This window comes from Silene latifolia, chromosome 9 (genome assembly GCF_048544455.1).
Source record: "Silene latifolia isolate original U9 population chromosome 9, ASM4854445v1, whole genome shotgun sequence".
Classification (NCBI taxonomy): domain Eukaryota; kingdom Viridiplantae; phylum Streptophyta; class Magnoliopsida; order Caryophyllales; family Caryophyllaceae; genus Silene; species Silene latifolia.
This window is the reverse complement of record NC_133534.1, coordinates 166,344,990-166,362,994: the sequence shown is the minus strand read 5'-3', so window position 1 is coordinate 166,362,994 and position 18,005 is coordinate 166,344,990.

Below are 18,005 nucleotides of genomic sequence, written 5' to 3'. Positions count from 1 at the left end.
ACTCATTGCACTTGTATAATCGATCTACCTCAAGAATTATACAAATGATCCCAAGACTCAATTTTTGTAAATTGATAAGCCAACTGTTTGGCTAGTTCTACCGTTAGAACTCTCGGTCGATAGATTTCCATAAATCCTATCTGTAGTCCACCATAATCACAGGATCGTACGAGTGACCATAGTGTTGAGATAAAATAGGTCAATCAGTTCCAACTTACCCGACGTAGAAGGGGTCATATTATGCCTACCGACGAAGAAGGGATTCATTAGAGTTTGACCTATAAAGACTGTTCTCAATTTTTGGTTATACGAGGAAGATCCCATCAACTTAGTTTTAATTCATTTAAAGTGAACGAAAGTCTAGCATTACGTGAATGAATTTACTTAGGTGATGGCTTATTAATTCCGTGTGACATCTGTATGTCATAGAAAACTAACGCGTAACCTCTATATGAGTCAGTTTTCATGCAAATATTAGGTGGTTTGGTTTTAGGCGGAATATGATGCAAACTATCGTTACGATGAAAACACAAAAAATGCAAAACGTAAATAAAAGTCCTAGTGTGGCCTATCCTAACAAGATAAACATAATACAACTTTGGAATCCATCGTTGGAACCGAGAAGCTTGTCTTGATGTTCCATCTTGATCCATGCAGCGGGAGTGAGCATCCGATCTCCATCTTTGGTCTTTTCAAAATTACAATTTAAAATTTACAAAAATAAACCTATTTACATTCTAAATTAAAACAGTAATTACAAGAAAAAAAACAAAACGGAGATGCGAGATCTCAAAATACAACCAAGACCGTGTTCCATCATTACGGTAACACGTTCTACTAAGGCCACACTAAGTTACAACCGTTTTTAAAATTAAATACGTAATAAAACATTCATGGCATTCAAAAGTAACGATAAATAAAAGATGAATCAACTAAAACAAAATTTATTCGTGACATAATTCCGTAATTATGTTAAATTTATCCAAACCACCTTTTAACACTTAAAATTATATGACAAAACCGCTTTTATCAACTTAATTTTAATCCATTACAATCCGTTACTTTAAACCGCTTTAAAATAACTAAATGGTACGTGTGTGAACCGTTTCACAATCAAGCGAGTGCACAAAATCCGTATTGTTTACATTATATGGCCGAAAAATAAAAAAAAAGACACGAAATTTTTTTTTTTCTTTCAGCGCGGCCAAAAGAAAAAAAAACACGAAATTTTTTTTTTTTTTTTTTCAGCGGCTCAACCGAGAGCAACAACAAATCCCAAACATAATCGATTTGACAAAATGAAACCAATTGCAATTTAAACCTAATCCGTATTAAATTAAATCTACAATTGACAAAACCTTAACATGTTGCTATAAAGACCGATTATAATAACAATATGCAAAAACAAAACGAAAACAAAACCAATTGATTGATCAGTTCGGCCGAACGGTTTTCAAGGCAAAAAAATTATCGATTCAAATCGTTTTATGAAAATCACGATGAAAAATATACGTGGCCTCGCTCTGATACCACTTGTAGGGTAATATCCGTATAAAACCCCTTAAAATTAAGGACTATAACGCAATTTATCATGTGATTAATTGTCATAAACGAAAAACAAGAGAAACGATAAAAGAATAAGAATCAACCTCGGGTCCTGTGCAAATCGGCCTAAGAACCGAAATCAACGTAGATTTCCTCCTAATTGTTGCACCCAAGATCGTCTGAGACTATGCCCCTTGTGCTAGAAATTGCTCTCTGATTGCCTTGCAATATTGAGAGAGCTTTTATGAGTTTTCTGATGTGAGATCTAGAATTTCAGAGAAGGATGCTCCAAAACCCTAATTTTCTTGCAAATGAAAATGATTAGGTCAAAAGGAGAGAGGGACTCTCCTTTTGTTATTCTCGGCCAACCGTGAGCTCAAGGGGGGAGTGGGCTTTCCACTTTCTCCTTATTTAACTCGTGGTCCGACTCATTTCGATAAAATGTATATGACGAGTTTTAATTATAAATCGTCATCCTATATCGGATATTAAAATATCGACTAGTAACATGAAACAGTCGACATATTAATACTTGTCCGACATTGACAATATTGTATAATTAATTACTTCAATATACATTAATTAAATATAACCGTTTATATTCAATTTACGAATTAACCGCTTAATTCACCTTAGCCAGTATTATTTAATCCGTATTAAATAGTTATCCCAACATCGCATTTGACTAATTATTAGTCAATAACTCCGACTAACCGCTTAGTCATATTAGGCATCAACATGACTGTATTTTCATACCGTCACATCTCTCAAACGTATCCTATAGGTGTGACTTTTAGGGATCAGTTGATCACCGCCATCTGTATGACAATAACGTCAAACTTATCTTGCAAGCCAACCGTTATTGATAAACGTGGACCAACTGATAATAATACAAAAGTATACCCTTTAATCCTTTTAGAGATTTATATGTCATTGCACTAACTGTGGAGGACACCAGCCCCAACAAGCTCCCACTTGTCCATACAAGTGTACGTGCAATAACGTTATCCGCACTAACTGGAGGACACCGGCTCCAACACAGTCCCAGCCACCACCACTGCTAGCACTGCTGCTAGTCTTTCTTCTTTGGTGGTGGTCACAGCAGCCACAGCTTCCACTTCCACCGCGACGGACTCACCTGCTGCTGCTGCTGCCTTTAGAGAAGCTCTAGTTCCTCACACCGTCACTGCACGGGCTTCTACTTTGGGTTCTAGAGGCTGGGGCCGAGGTCGTGGATGTTCCCGTTCTACGCCAGCTCCTAGCACTTCTACTTCTGCTGCTCCTTCTGGCACGGTCACTGTCCGAGGGGACAACTCCCTCGACTCTCACCCCGACTACCCGCAGGTAATTTTCGTTAACGGTGTACATCGTAAGAGGATTTATAACCTCCTTGGCTGTGAGTTTTTACCTACCCGGTTCTTAGATAAACCGGCACTTGAGAGACTCGACATCTACGAGTCAGTTTGTGAGCTTTTACAGGGCACGGGGATGGTCGGACTCATTACTATGAGTGGTCGTACCTTTCTGGAGCTGAGTCTTGAGTTCCTCAGCTCCTTCACCTTCTCTTCCGGGGCACACGACGTTGCCCCCACTAGTTCTTCTGTGTCTTTCCGGTTGTTCAACTGGACTTTTTCGATGACTTTGGGGGAGTTTGGTAGCAGACTTGGACTTTCCTCTACGGGCGACGCTACCGCCCCTAGGAGGGTCGTACGTCAGCTTTGGCGGACCTTGGCCCAGACCACCTTTCCCGAGCGAAAGCTCGCACAGGTCCACCTTCCCCCTACCCGTTACTTTCTTAGACTGATGGGGAGCACCATTTTTGGCCGAAAGGAGCCAAACAACATCAACAACAACGAGCTCTCCATCTTAGGCGGTTACCTGAACATTGACTGCGAGGGTCCTTTTACCCTCAACATCGCCTATCTGACCGCCAAGTACTTCCAGGCCCAGGGGGTGAAGGTCACGAGATCTATCGCCTGCAGTGGCATGGCCACCATTCTTGCCCGTTCCCTTTTCCCTGTCTGGCCTCGTGACCTACCGTACCTCCCGGGAGAAAGGTATTTGAGCCTGGCCGCCATGCACTCTCAGCATTGGCTGACCACATACTACCAGACATGGATGATAGATGGTTCCTTGTCTGTGGAGTTACCTTGTGACACTCTCCCCCGTCTAGCCCTATTGCCTACTGTCGCTAGGGGCGCCCGACTGCCACCTCTAACTGACTACCACCTTTCACTCCGACCACCTACTACTTTACCCGCCGCTAAGAAGCGGCGTAGACTTGAGACTAGAGAGGGGTCCACACCTTCTGGGAGCGGCCAGCCTTCCACGACCACTCCTACACCTACCCCGATCCCTATCTCCACTCCTACTCCTGCACCCACCGACCAGACACAGAAACAGTCGGTCCTACGGGCTAATTTTGTACCTCCACTACCGTTTAAGGCGTCTTCGGTCATGGACCAGGGGCGCCGTGACGGTTTGTTAGTTGAGATTGCAGAGAGACAGGCTCGTATGGAGCGAGACTTAGCCTTGACTTTGTTCCCTCTATACGAGTACCACTTGAGTCGACACCGTCCGATCCCAGAAGGTTGGCCACACCCTTTCTTTTACCGGTACCCAGCTGAGGGGTACCCGGAGCCTGCTGAGGAGAAGGACGAGGACCTGGAGGTGGCAGCGGAGAGAGCTCGAGCTGAGAAGAGGAGGAGGAGAAAGCAGGAGGCAGACCCGGACTACACAGTGAGGGTGGAGGACGTGCGCGACAGCGACGAGGAGGCTGACGAGTAGCTACTGGTCTACTCACTTCCCCAATTTTCTGGCTGGTTTGGGGAAGTTCGTGTTTTGTATGTATATCTCACTCTTTTATTTTTGTCTCCTTTTTATTCTATTTTTCATTTTTTTTATTGGTTGTATATTCCCGTTCCCCTGTATATATCTGCTGGTGTATGCTGGAGGAGAACGAGGGCGTTGTCCGTTTTGGTTGGGGAGGGTATTGCATCATTTTGAGCCTGCATTTGCATTTGTTTTGCATTCACGTTTATCTATTTCAGCTGGCATTGTTTATTTATTTCATAAACTTAAAAAAAAAAATCAAAAAAATTCAAAAATTTTCACGTTTATTTTTGCATATAGGTTGAGTCGAACGGTAGATTTCCGTGATGAACTGCACTATAACTTGTCATTTTTACTTGAGCCTTGCACTTCTGTTGATAGCTATTAGCTTTGTCATACGCATAGTCTACGAGTTTCTGTTCAAATATAGTAGACTGTTTAGACTTGACCTGATAAATTGGCAAGCTACTCCATAAATTTTGAGGTTTAGAGCTCATAACTGGTGACATTCATGACCAGTTCATTAGGAATTGAGAGTAGTACTCATTGCATAGCATGTTCATCATTTTTGCACTTTTATGACATTCAATTTCTTGTCAAATGCACACATTCGGGTTTGTGGTTGGTGTCACATGCAGGGAGGTGCTTGAAAATTTTCCCTTTTCCTTATATTTTTCACCCATTTAGCTCCACTTAAGCCAAAACTTGCCTTTTTGACCCATTAGCTACATCCCAAACTAAGCCTGCCTAGTCAAGCTAGTTTAGTATGTCTTTTGTGGTATGATTTTTCGTCTGCAGTTTGGCCCGTATCTTTTTGTATGGAGTTGGTGTAAATAGAGGAAGGAGAAAGAAAAAGAAAGAAAAAAAAAGATTTGAAAAAAGAAAAAAAGAAAGAAGAAAACGTGAAGAAGAAAAAAAAAGAAAAAAGAGAGAAAAAAAATGAATGAAAAATGTGATTCGCGTGGAAAAAGTGAGAAAAATAATTGATCTATATCATTTGTTTCATTTTGACGGTGTTAAAAAAGGAAAGTTAGTGACCATCTAACTTCTCCACTCTTATTCTATATTTTTGAGGAGATTGTGTATGAGATTAGTGAGATGTGTGCCAAATGAAGGGCACTTGTACTCTATTTTTCAGTCAGTTGAGATTCGGATGGTTTTATATGGTCCTGTTAGGAACTAGCTTGACGCTTTTACCTCCACATTACCATAACTTGTTTTGCCTTTTCTCACCTGAACCTCACTTTTCCCATATTATTTGTAAACCCTCGGCTGTGACGGACATTATTGGTTGGAGTGTGTGCATTAGTACTTGAATTGTCTTTCATTTTTGTTGCATGCATGCTATGTAGGTCGCAGTTAGGTGAGTGGTTGTTTTTCCTTCTCTCTTTTACATATAACATTCACCCTTTGCTTCATGAGAGAAGAGTGACCACGAGAGAGTCCGATTTTGTTGGTCTTGCAAGGTCGATAAGTTGGCTATATTTCTGAACAGCTTATAACTCGTTTGCGTATTGACTACTTAGCTATGATTGTTAATCTTTGTTGCATTAAATTGGTTCAAGTAGACAAGTTAAGCTAGCACTGAGTTTTCATTTCCGTTCCATTAGTTGCATTTTAGTCTACTCGAGGACGAGTAAAGGTTCGGTTTGAGGAGATTTGATACGTGCATATTGTATAGTCTTTTTAGCCTATTTTAGCACGTATTTTCATGCATTCTTGTACTGTTTATATAGTATTTTGCCCCCGAATTAGCTACTTTGGTTCGTTTTGTCCGTTTTGTAGAAATGAACGCGAAAGTAGTGGAATCGTACCATTTTTCGTCCTTTTTGCATGCATTTTGAGGAGACGGGATTTTCTGGAGTGAGTTTCTGCATTGGGATTCGTGAAGGCACGGATTACGAGGTAGTCGGGCACGAGTCTAAGCTGATTTGAAGGAAGAACATTCGATCGAGTGGTTTTATTACTCGATCGAATGGTTTCTACGTCATTGGTTGATCGATCGAGCACTTTTATACTCAATCAATAAGTGCTGAAAAGAGAGGTTACTCGATCGAGTAACTATTCTACTCGATCGAGTAGATTTTCTGGAGTTTTGCTCGATCGAGTGGATTCATTCTACTCGATCGAGTGGTTTGGTCTGGCGTGGGCTTTAATTAGCCCGTAAGCTTGTTTTAGCTTTTGGACTTAGTTTATTTTCTATTTAAACGCAACTTTACTAGGTCATTAGCTATCTTGAATCTTATCATCGACACTTTTTCTCAGTTTTTCATCTATCATTTTCATACTTCACTGTAACTTTGCCTTCGGGATTATTTCGCTCGGATTTGTGTGTTCTTTATGCCGGATTCTCACGATTGTAATCTCTTTCTCCTTTCTTAATAATAATATTTACTTCATTTCTTTAATTCTTTGTTTTGCTTTAGTTAATTTCTGCCCTAATTTACTTTTTATGCAATTTGGTTATCGTTTTAATATGTTGAATGCTGGTTATTTATCTGCTGTTAGTTTTGATAGTATTAATAGCAATATGAGTAGCTAAATCTATTTCATGTTGGGATTAGGGGATCTACGGTAGAAATGTGACGATGTAGTAAATAGGTTAGATGAATTAATTGTGAGATTCTGTCACCATAGCAATTTAACTGTATTTTACCGACTTAGTTGAGTGCACGCTTCTGAGTCACCCTTTAATCCGGCTAAATTTAATCCTGGATCGGAAGATTGGACTAAATAGGCCTGCTATGAACAGTAGACTACCCTGACGAGGACGGAAGTTAAGTTAGTGGAAGTTTAGGGTAGAAAGTGGACCGGAAGGACCTTTCCATATCCGTCTCGCATTAATTTGGCTAAGTTGTTTAAAGTTGAGTCACTGGACTATCGTAGTGAACCGAAATCCTGACATGTTCCTTCTCTATTTGATAGTTTAATTCTATTTCTCTGCCTTTACTACTCTTTTCTCTGCTTCTCTTTCCATTAAGCTTTTAGTTTAGAAAACCAATTCCAATCTAAACAACCCCCCCATTTGTGACCAAACAGACGGACTTTTACAGATATCTTGCCTCTCTGAGGAGATCGACCTGACTTCCCTAGCTATATAGTTAGTTTAGTTAATTTATTTTTGATAGGTACACGACAGCCTTGTCACAGAGGTTGCTTCAAGTGTGGAGATTCTGGTCACATGATCAAGGATTGTCCAACATGGGAGAATATCAAGGACAAGACAAAACGTGAGAAGACAAAGAGAGAATTCAAACAGGTTATGATGGCGTTGTGTTGAGGAGACCTAGACTCAGAAGATGATGAGGAATCTGAAGACGACGAAGTAGCAAACCTTTGTCTCAGCAGCATGAGTCTTGATCTAATCTCCGACAGCGACAATGAATGCACAAACTCACATTCAAATTATTGCTTTCTTGGAGAATCAGACGAAGATGACGATGAAGAGGTAAGTTATCTTGAGCTTAAAAAATGCGTTAAGAAATTGTCTAAAAGTGCTTCAATTGAATTATTTGAACAATCTCTCGATAAGTGTCATGAACAGGACTTGGAGCTAAAAGATCTAAAGAAACAGATTCTCGAAATTGCCGAAGAGAATCATACTCTGAAGGCCAAAGCTAAGAAGTTAAAATCTAAGGTTATAGCTGAGAAAGCAACAACGTTAGATTCTACTATGGCTGAAAAGAAGGAATTAGAGTACAAAGTTATAGCTAATGAAGTTATAACTTCAGACCTAAAGCTTAACATCAAGCACCTTTAAGCCAAAGTTATAGCTAATGAAGCTATAACTTTAGAACTTAGAAAAGCCAAAGAACTTTTGGAAACTAAGGTCACATATGATGAAGCAGTGATCTTAGACCAAAAGAAAGAGATAGATTCCCTTTCAAAGCAGTTAAAGGAATCTAAGACCGACATGATCAATGTTAAGAAACAACATTCTGATGTTGTATTCCTTCTTAACAAACGATTCCAAGACTTTCGTGATAACTTTAAGAAAGACAATGATATAGATCACACGAAATGTCAACAGGAAATTAAAACCCTAAAAGACGAACTTCTACATGCTAGAAAGGTCCATGATAAGTGGGAAGGTAGCATAAAAGTCCTAAACTTCCTAACCAAACAATCTGACAATAATATGAAGATGGGGTTAGGACATGAGTGCTACAGCCGTAGAAATCACTCTAAATGCAAATCAACACCTTCAGACTTTGATTTCAGAAAAAGAAAGTATGCCGATCTTCCTGAATATCTGATTTGCAATTACTGTGGTCATACGGGTCACATCCAAATCAATTGTGTCAAAAAGGCTCATGATATACGAAAAAATGCCGACAATGCTAAAACTGTTGACACAGTTGATGAGAATAATGAAACCCCCATAAATGAACCTAACGAAGAAAGGAATAATAAGTTTTGTTGGTTCTATGACATGGCCTTTGACTACACCAAGAAACCTAGCACTTCACAAAACCCTGGTCAACCTCAACCTAGTAAACCTATTCACAAGGGTAACAGTCATGATAGACCTAGAGGAATTCCCAGACCGAAGGAAAACCCTAAACCTAGAACTCCTCCCATGCAAAATAACCCAAGAGTTAGAAAAATAGTCATTAGACAAGTTTGGGTTTGAAAGGATTTAGTATATAGAGTAACTAATCATAAGGGACCCAACTTAACTTGGGTACCTAAAAACTGTATCTAATCCTTTTTTCAGGAAGTAGTGAAATAAAACAATCAATGGTATCTTGATAGTGGATGTTCAAGACACATGACTTGAGATAAGAATCTGTTTCTTTCACTTAAGCCCTTCAACGGAGGAAAAGTGACGTTCGAGGACAACAAAAAGAGAAAAGTAATCGACTATGGCAAAATCGGAATTTCTAAATCTCACGCGATCAGTGATGTTTATCTCGTGGACGGTCTAAAACATAACTTGCTAAGCATATCTCAACTGTGCGACAAAGGTAACAAAGTCGTTTTCCATACTGATAGTTGTCGCATTATTATTGAAGGAACTAGCAATGTTATTCTTGAAGGCCACAGGAAAAGAAATGTCTATATGGTAGATTTAAATGCTGTGCCTACTAACTCCTTTTCGTGCATGAAAGTTACACTTGATGATCCTTGTTTATAGCATAAACGCTTTGGTCACATTAGCTCACTAACCTTGAACAAACTCAAGAAGTGGGACTTGGTTGAAGGGTTACCTAAGATCAAGTTCGACCAATAAAAGATGTGTGACACGTGTGCAAGGTGCAAACAAGTAAGATCATCGTTCAAACCGAAAAGAGTAGTAAGCACAAATCAAGCCTTGGAATTAGTACACATGGATTTATGTGGACCAATGAAGGTAAGGAGTAGAGGAGGATCCAGGTACGTCTTTGTTCTTGTAGATGATTACTCGAGGTATGTATGGCCTATCTTTCTTCATTCAAAAGATGAAACATTTGATGAATTTGATTGTCTTATGAAACGTGTTCAAAACAAATATAAGGCTAATCTTGTATCTATTCATACGGATCATGGCACTGAGTTTGACAATCAAGCTTTCATAGAATATTGTAGAGTTAATGGTGTAGGACATAACTTTTCTGCACCAAGAACTCCTCAACAAAACGGTGTCGTTGAACGTATGAATAGAATGTTGGAAGATATGGCTCTTACAATGCTTTTGTATAGTGGTTTACCTCGTAACTTTTGGGCTGAAGCCATTAGTACTTCTTGCTATATCCATAATCGTGCTATGATTCGAACTATCCTTAAGAAAACCCCCTACGAACTCCTTAGAGGTTGAAAACCTAATATCTCGCATCTTCGTTGCTTAGGGAGTAAATGTTTTGCTCATAATAACGGTAAAAATCGGTTAAGTAAATTCGACCCTAGGTGTGATGAGGCAATTTTCATAGGATACTCAGATCATAGTAAGGCTTACAAAGTCTTCAACAAGAGAACTCTCTGTATTGAAGAAAGTGTCCACATTATTTTTGATGAGGATAACGTGTTTGATAAGCCTTTACAGGATGAGGAAGAAGACTTGGATGCACCCGACTTCCGTTTTTCAAGAGACGATCCCCCGGAACTGGAATTGGAGGACAATGAAATTGAGGGAACAAGTGATGAACTTGATCGTTCCTCAAAAGATAAAAAGGAGAAAACCAAAGATATAGTTGATGATACTATAACTTTGACTCAAAATAAGGACTCCCAAACTAATGTTATAGGTGATGTTACTATAACATTGAATCCAAATCAAGGTGTAGAATCCGAGGTTATAATCGGTTCTAATACGAGACTCGGATTAGATTCAGGGGGAACTTCCTCCAATCCCGAGCTAAATGAAGTTGGGTCAAGCTCAAATAATGATGAAGAACCAAGCACTTCAACAAAGTGGAAATACAAGAGCTCACACCCCATGGACAATATTCTAGGGAATATTAAGAAGGGTGTTCAAACTAGACATTCTTTGAATAACTTCTGCTCTTTCTACTCTTTTCTATCCATGATCGAACCAATAAATATCAATGAAGCTCTTGCAGAATCAGATTGGATTGTAGCTATGCAAGAAGAGCTACAACAGTTCGAACGAAACAAGGTTTGGCATTTAGTTCCTAGACTAAATGATCGATCTGTCATTGGAACAAGGTGGGTCTTTAGGAATAAACTAGATGATGCCAGAGTAATTATCAGAAACAAAGCAAGATTGGTGGTTCAAGGTTATAATCAACAAGAAGGAATAGATTATGACGAGACTTTCACACCTGTTGCTCGTCTTGAAGCTATTAGACTTCTGATAGCATTCGCAGCACATAAGGGAGTGGAGCTATTCCAGATGGACGTCAAGACAGTATTTCTGAATGGATATCTACAGGAAGAAATCTTCGTTGAACAACCCCTCGGATTTAAGAATAGCAAATTTGAAGATCACGTCTTCAAATTAGATAAAGCCCTATATGGATTGAAGCAAGCACCTAGGGCGTGGTACGACAGATTATCTAAGTTTCTACTTGACAGTGGATTCAGTAGAGGATCCGTTGATAAAACTCTATTTCTAAAATCCGAGGGTTCTGACCTTTTGGTTGTTCAAGTCTACGTCGATGACATTATCGTTGGATCGACCAACCGAAGCTTGTGCAAGTATTTCTTTGAGTTGATGACTTCCGAGTTCGAGATGAGTATGTTGGGAGAATTGAAATTCTTCATAAGTCTGCAAATACAACAAACCGATGAAGGCATTAAGATTCATCAACAGAAGTATATCAAGGAATTAATTCGAAAATTCGGAATGGAAAATTCCCATGCTATGCCTACTCCAATGGTCGAGAACAAGAAATTGACATTAGATGAAGACGGTAAATCAGTTGATGAAACTACTTACCGTGGAATGATTGGATCATTGTTATATATTGACCGCAAGTAGACCCGATATTATGTTTAGCGTATGCGTTTGTGCGAGATACCAATCATCTCCTAAAGAATCGCATATGACGGTCGTAAAACGAATTTTACGATATTTAATTGGAACGGCCAAGCTGTATTTATGGTATCCGATGGAGTGTAACTTCGATCTAGTCGGCTATTCCGATGCCGACTACGCAGGATGTTCTCTAGACAGAAAAATCACGTTGGGTGTCGCCACTTTTGTCGGACCGTGTATTGTTACGTGGGGTTCGAAGAATCAAAATTCGGTTGCTCTCTCAACTTATGAAGCCGAATACATCGCTGCAGGACTGTTATGTACTCAATTATTATGGCTTAAGCAACAATTACGTGATTATGGTATTGATGTAGGATGTATTCCTATTTTATGTGATAATACTAGTGCAATAATAATTTTTAAAAATCCCGCACAACATTCACGTACTAAACACATTGAAATAAGACACCATTTTATTCGAGACCATGTTGAGAAGGGGAATATAAAACTTGAATTTTGTTGTATGGAAAAACAATGGGCAGACATTTTGACAAAATCATTAGCTCGAGAACGATTTAAGACTTTACGGTTGGAAATTGGTTTAATCAGTGGTACCTAAGCTTTTGTACACGTTCAATTTCTTTATGACTGACTAGTTTAAGTTAAGATTGTATGACTGTGTCCGTATATTGCGTTGCTTGAATAATTTCGTTAATAGGAAAATATTTATCATATATTCTATTTGTTATTTAGAATTTAATTATCATACAAACTTTATCTTTTATCAAGATACACCATATTTTGTTTGTTTCCTAATTGCACAAAATTCTCACAAAAATAGCCTTACAAAATTGCACGTATTATGCTTCTTATTCCTAATATATTCAAATAATCATATTTCCATATCTTATCTTTTACCATATTCAATTGATCACCTAACATCCTATTCATACCTTAACTCTTATCACTTACCAAAATTGATTAATACTTACCTAAGACCTAGACCTAGACTCCTATATTACTCCCTCCTTGCCGTGTAAACATAATCACACACCCACTTGCATACTTTTTCTCTTTTCAAAATATTTATCATCATCTAACCATTACCTCCTTTACTCAACCATCAACATCACAATGAATCTCAACCATGCAAGAACCCGATCATCAACCCGCCATCAACAAAGCCGCCACTTTCACAAACCATCATCACAACTACCATCTCATGATCTTAACTCTAATAGTTTCCCTTCACCTCAACCAAACCAAACTACGCCCCTATTTCGTGGTCGGGACGACTCGATGTCCGAGGGAAAAAGACGCCGCCTTTTTAATGGGAAAAATAAGGTAGTTGTTGATGAAGGTGAAGATATTGAGGAACTTGTGGTTGTTGTAAGAAACGGTGTTGCACGAACTTTGCTCCGGGATGTTTTGAAAACCGTCACAAAAGAAGGATTAAATCGTGTTCGGTTAACTCATGACGAAAGCATCCTTGTTTCTCGTGTGTTGAGGTATTCTATCCATGGAGGAAGGTATTATCCCAAATCTTTGTTGATTAATGTTCCCGTTCTTAAGTTCTTTGTTGATTTTCTTGATTTTCAAGGGTGGAGTCACATTAGTCAATTTTCGGGTCCTATTTATCCAGTTGAAGTTGTTCAATTCTTTGCTAGTGTGTCGGTTAAGAAAGGGGTCTTGCATGCGACGGTTAATGGTGTTGATGTGACGGTCTCTGTTTCGGATTTTTGCTCTGCTTTTTCGGTTCCCGATGACGGAATTGAAATTAATCCAAGTCTTAAATGGTCCAATGTGGTTAGTGAAAAGGAGATGTTGGTTAAAAAGTACTTTGAAGAGGTTGGGACGCACGGTGGAAACATTGTTGTTCGACCTCTCTCGGCAAAAATTAAGTTCCTCTTGAACTTTCTTTGGAACACAGTTGTGCCGAGAAGGGGAGGACGAGATAAAGGTTCGAGTTATGAGGCTATCATTATTTACTCGTGGTTAGAGGGACAAAAAGTGAATTTAGCGAGTCTTGTGTTACATCGTATCATCCAAACGAGTCTCACGGTTACCAAGGAAAAATTAAGTACAACAATCGACCTTCCATATGGGATGTGGGTGTCTCGGTTGTTAGAAGTGAAACAAGTGGTGGGACGGGATAGTTATGTTGGAGTGTCCCCGAAAATAATGCGATCACAATTGTCGATCATGATGATCACATGTTTAAATCTCATTTTTAAGAATACGTAAGGGATGATTTATTTTATAGTAAACTGATCAACATAAATCGGTAACGATTGGCTCGCTAGAGTTTGACGTTACTGTCGTGGGATGGTGGTGGTCAGTTGATCCCTTAAGGTCACACCTAAAGGATGATGCCCTAATCTGTAAAGTTGATTAATTGTATGACGATGCAAGTTAATCAATTCCTTAAAATTGAACAATTCAATTTGTGAGAGAGAATATTAATATCTTATTGTAATGGGATTAAATAAGATTTATTTTAGTAATAAAATGCTTTATTACTAAAAATTGCTTATTGTTTGAGAAACAATAGAGATAAGAATGAATGGTTAATTATAACTACAAGATGTTGTGAATTATAATTGTATGACCCATTTTATTTATGTGATCAAGTATCACTAGTCAATTTGTTGTATGTAATTTAATTAATTTATAAAATGATATTTATGTGACAAATATGCATTATTAATTAATAACATGTAACATACTACATGTGACATATTGTGTGACAAATGACAAATTGACAAAATAAAATGGTGGTCCATATTAAGTTAATGAAACCGAAATGGAGGAGGTTTTAGTGGGTTGTGGTTATTTTATTTTATGTGATAAAAATAAAATAATGATACCTATACCTAATAGCCTTACACACCTACTCACTTGAGAAGAACAAAAGGAAAAAGAATAAGTCCATGCATGCCTTGGATTACTCCCTCCAACCGGTTGCTCATACTCTCTTTAAGAGAGTTTTGTTCTCTTATATTCTTTTATACACTCAACCATTCAATACACATGCAAAACTCTCACATACTTTGTTCATCTTTCTCCAAAATTAGAGAAATCATGATCAAATTGTTCATAAAACATTACTAATATTATTAATGTAATATATGAGTATTAGTAATCAATTTTAAGGTAAACTACTAAACAAATATCTAGCACATATTATTTAGTAGAGATAAGGGATAATCTTGGGTGCAATCAAGAGGAGTGGCATCTATACTTAAAGTCTTTGGAGGATCATCCTATTAATCATCATAGCTCATGAACAAGTAAACGTAGGAGACCTTACTTGTGCCCATAAACCGAAATATTCAATGTAAGGAACCCGTTTTCCTCTACACTTATTTATATGTTTTGCATGCATAAGATTCTTAAGTTTTTTTGACTAAAACTTTAAACTAAAATATGTGATATTTAAAATATGATTTCCTTCAAGTTACGGTGTAAGTGCATGGGATTGTATGTGTGATCGTTTGATTAAGCTTATGGGTCTTGTCGTTGATGGACCCGAGTTACTTCTTGTCAAGGATGTTTAGAAAAGTCCGAGTGATTCGGGTTTGGGGGGTATGGAGGCAAAATTGGGAAGTTTTATGACTACTTTAATGAAGAAGTTTGAGGAGCAATCCACCCACTTGGCTACGGTTTTGTCACATATTGGACCATCACGGTCTTTGGAGTCGGGTTTGGATGCTTCTCGGGTTTATGCGTGGATGGATGAGGTGGATAAAAGGTTAATGGGTTTTGAACGGGAATTGAAGGCAATCCGTGGGGAAGTGTTCTCACATGGAGATTGTCTCACTTTTCTCACGAGTCAAGGTGGAGCGTTGGTTATGCACGGAAAGGCCATGGCAAATGATCAATCGCTTACATTGGCGGCCACTAATGCTTTGTCCTTGAAGGTGCTCAACTTTGAACGAAGTATTCAAAGTATGTCCCAACTTGTGTGGAGCTCATTTGATTGTCTTGATGCCTTTGAGCATCGTACTCGGCCCGACTACGTGAACCCATATAAAACCCGCAAAATTTGATCTACCCTTGCCTTACCTTTATTAGCTCTTTCTATTGTTAGCCCTTCTTTTTCATTTTCTAGTGGTGTGTTTTGCAAACTTATAATTCGGCCCATTTTGGCATACACTTGTGGATTATGGCCCAAGTGTCTCTTTAAACATGTGTTTCATTCGGCCCATCGGCTTTAAACATGTTTTCTTAAGTTTGTTTGTTAATTAATTCTCTAGATGCTTATAGTTATGCGTGCTAATATTATTTTCTATGACGTTTTATCTCTTGTCTCGTCTTATATTATTTTAGTCATTTTTTATTTGTTCTTAACTTTTCGATGATGTCAAGAGGGGGAACGAACGTCTATGGTAAGCATCTACCTAAGCTTGCTCCTTGTCAAGACCAATTGTCTCTTATAGTCCTTAAAGTTTTGATTTATGTTAATCGTCTTGATCTTGCGTTGATCTTTATTATTAAGATGACGGTATTGTATTGAGGGGGAACTTCTTACTTAGCCACAAATTTAGGAGGCTTGCCATCATCAAAAAGGGGGAATTTGTTGAACCATATAGTATATATGTTTATGTTTTGACGATATCAAGGTGCTTTATAATTTATATACTTGTTGCGCGTAATCGTTTGTCTAAGTCTTTTAGATTCGATTTGTCTAATACAAACAACAAAGGAAGTTGTGATGGAAAAGTATATAAGAATCAAGCCTCAATTCAAGATCAAACGATGTGAAGATTCATTCAAGATTTATGTGAAGACGAAGACCATCTTAAGATTAATCATGCTTGGATGATGACGTAGCCTATACTCGAAGATCTCCTTGAATATTAGAATAGTATAGGTGATTATCTCGTAATGATAACCAAGAATGAGTTTCTTGAATTAGTAAAGTTATAGCTTTGCAGCTATAACATTACTAGTAAAAGAACTCAATGTTATAGCTCTCCTACTATAACATTGAGATGCCGAGTTTATTATACACGACATATAATGTTTCAAAATTGTATTGAAAATTGTTTAAAAGTTATTTTAAATGTTTTGATAAAAGTATTTATTTAATAAAGCCCGGTTTAGTGCGGAGTTCGGTTTTATGTTGAACGTTGACTAGTAGTCATGTTGGGTCAACTTATGAGTTGGACCATGCTACTAATTAGGGTTTCAACAAAGCCTCTTTAAAACCTAAATTCTAACCCATATATTGAGCTATGGTTTGCACGAGTCACGAGGCTTATGAGCCGTGACATCTCGTGTTACCTAAGGTGTATTTGGTAAAGATTTTATTCTATAATAATATCTTTACATATCTTGTATATCTTACTTAATATATTTGTTTATGATAAAATATATTCTTGATTTAGGAAATCTTATCATATCTTAGAATTTATAGTAAAGATAATATTTGAATAGATTATATTCTATCTTTTGGAATATTCTTTATTATCTTTTAGGCTTTTAGGAAAGAAATAATAGAAGATATGATTTGTTAACATATCTCATATTATTCGGTCATTAGGGTTTCTTTAAACCGAATTGCCTTGCTCTTTCCTTCCTATAAATACTTTGCTCTTTATAACATTTAAAGTAGAGACTTTAAGCATAAATATTGATCTTATTTTTACAAAGCAAATCGTGTGTTTCAAATCAGAAAACCGTTTTTGTTATTTTTGAAAGGCCGTGTGTTTTAAACTCGTTTACTTGTTCTTATTGTTATCGTTATAAGATAATAGTGCTTAATTGACTTCTTATTCGTTCATTAACATGAACCTTTTAGTAGAATCATTAGTGCTTTCTTATTAGCGTAAGTTAGTCACTCGAATATTTAACGGTACTCATTGAGTTACAGCTAGAGTTAGTTGTACAAGTTGGGTTAGTAAATTTGTAATCTGTAGAAAGGTACTAAATTTATTAATCGAGAATAGTGGACGTAGGTTTCGACTTGTGAAACTGAACCACTTCAAAAACCGTGTGCCTCCTCTCTTTCGTTCGCTTTCTTATTTCGTTTTACATTCATAGTTGATTAGTTAAAGTTTAATCAATAAACTTTAAATAATCAATTTCAATCATACAATCGATAAAGCTTTCGAAAAGTTTTAAATCCTCAATTCACCCGCCTCCCCCCGAGTATTTCGGATCGATAGAGTCTTCACCGTTGTTAATATAAAAACTAATAACAACGGTT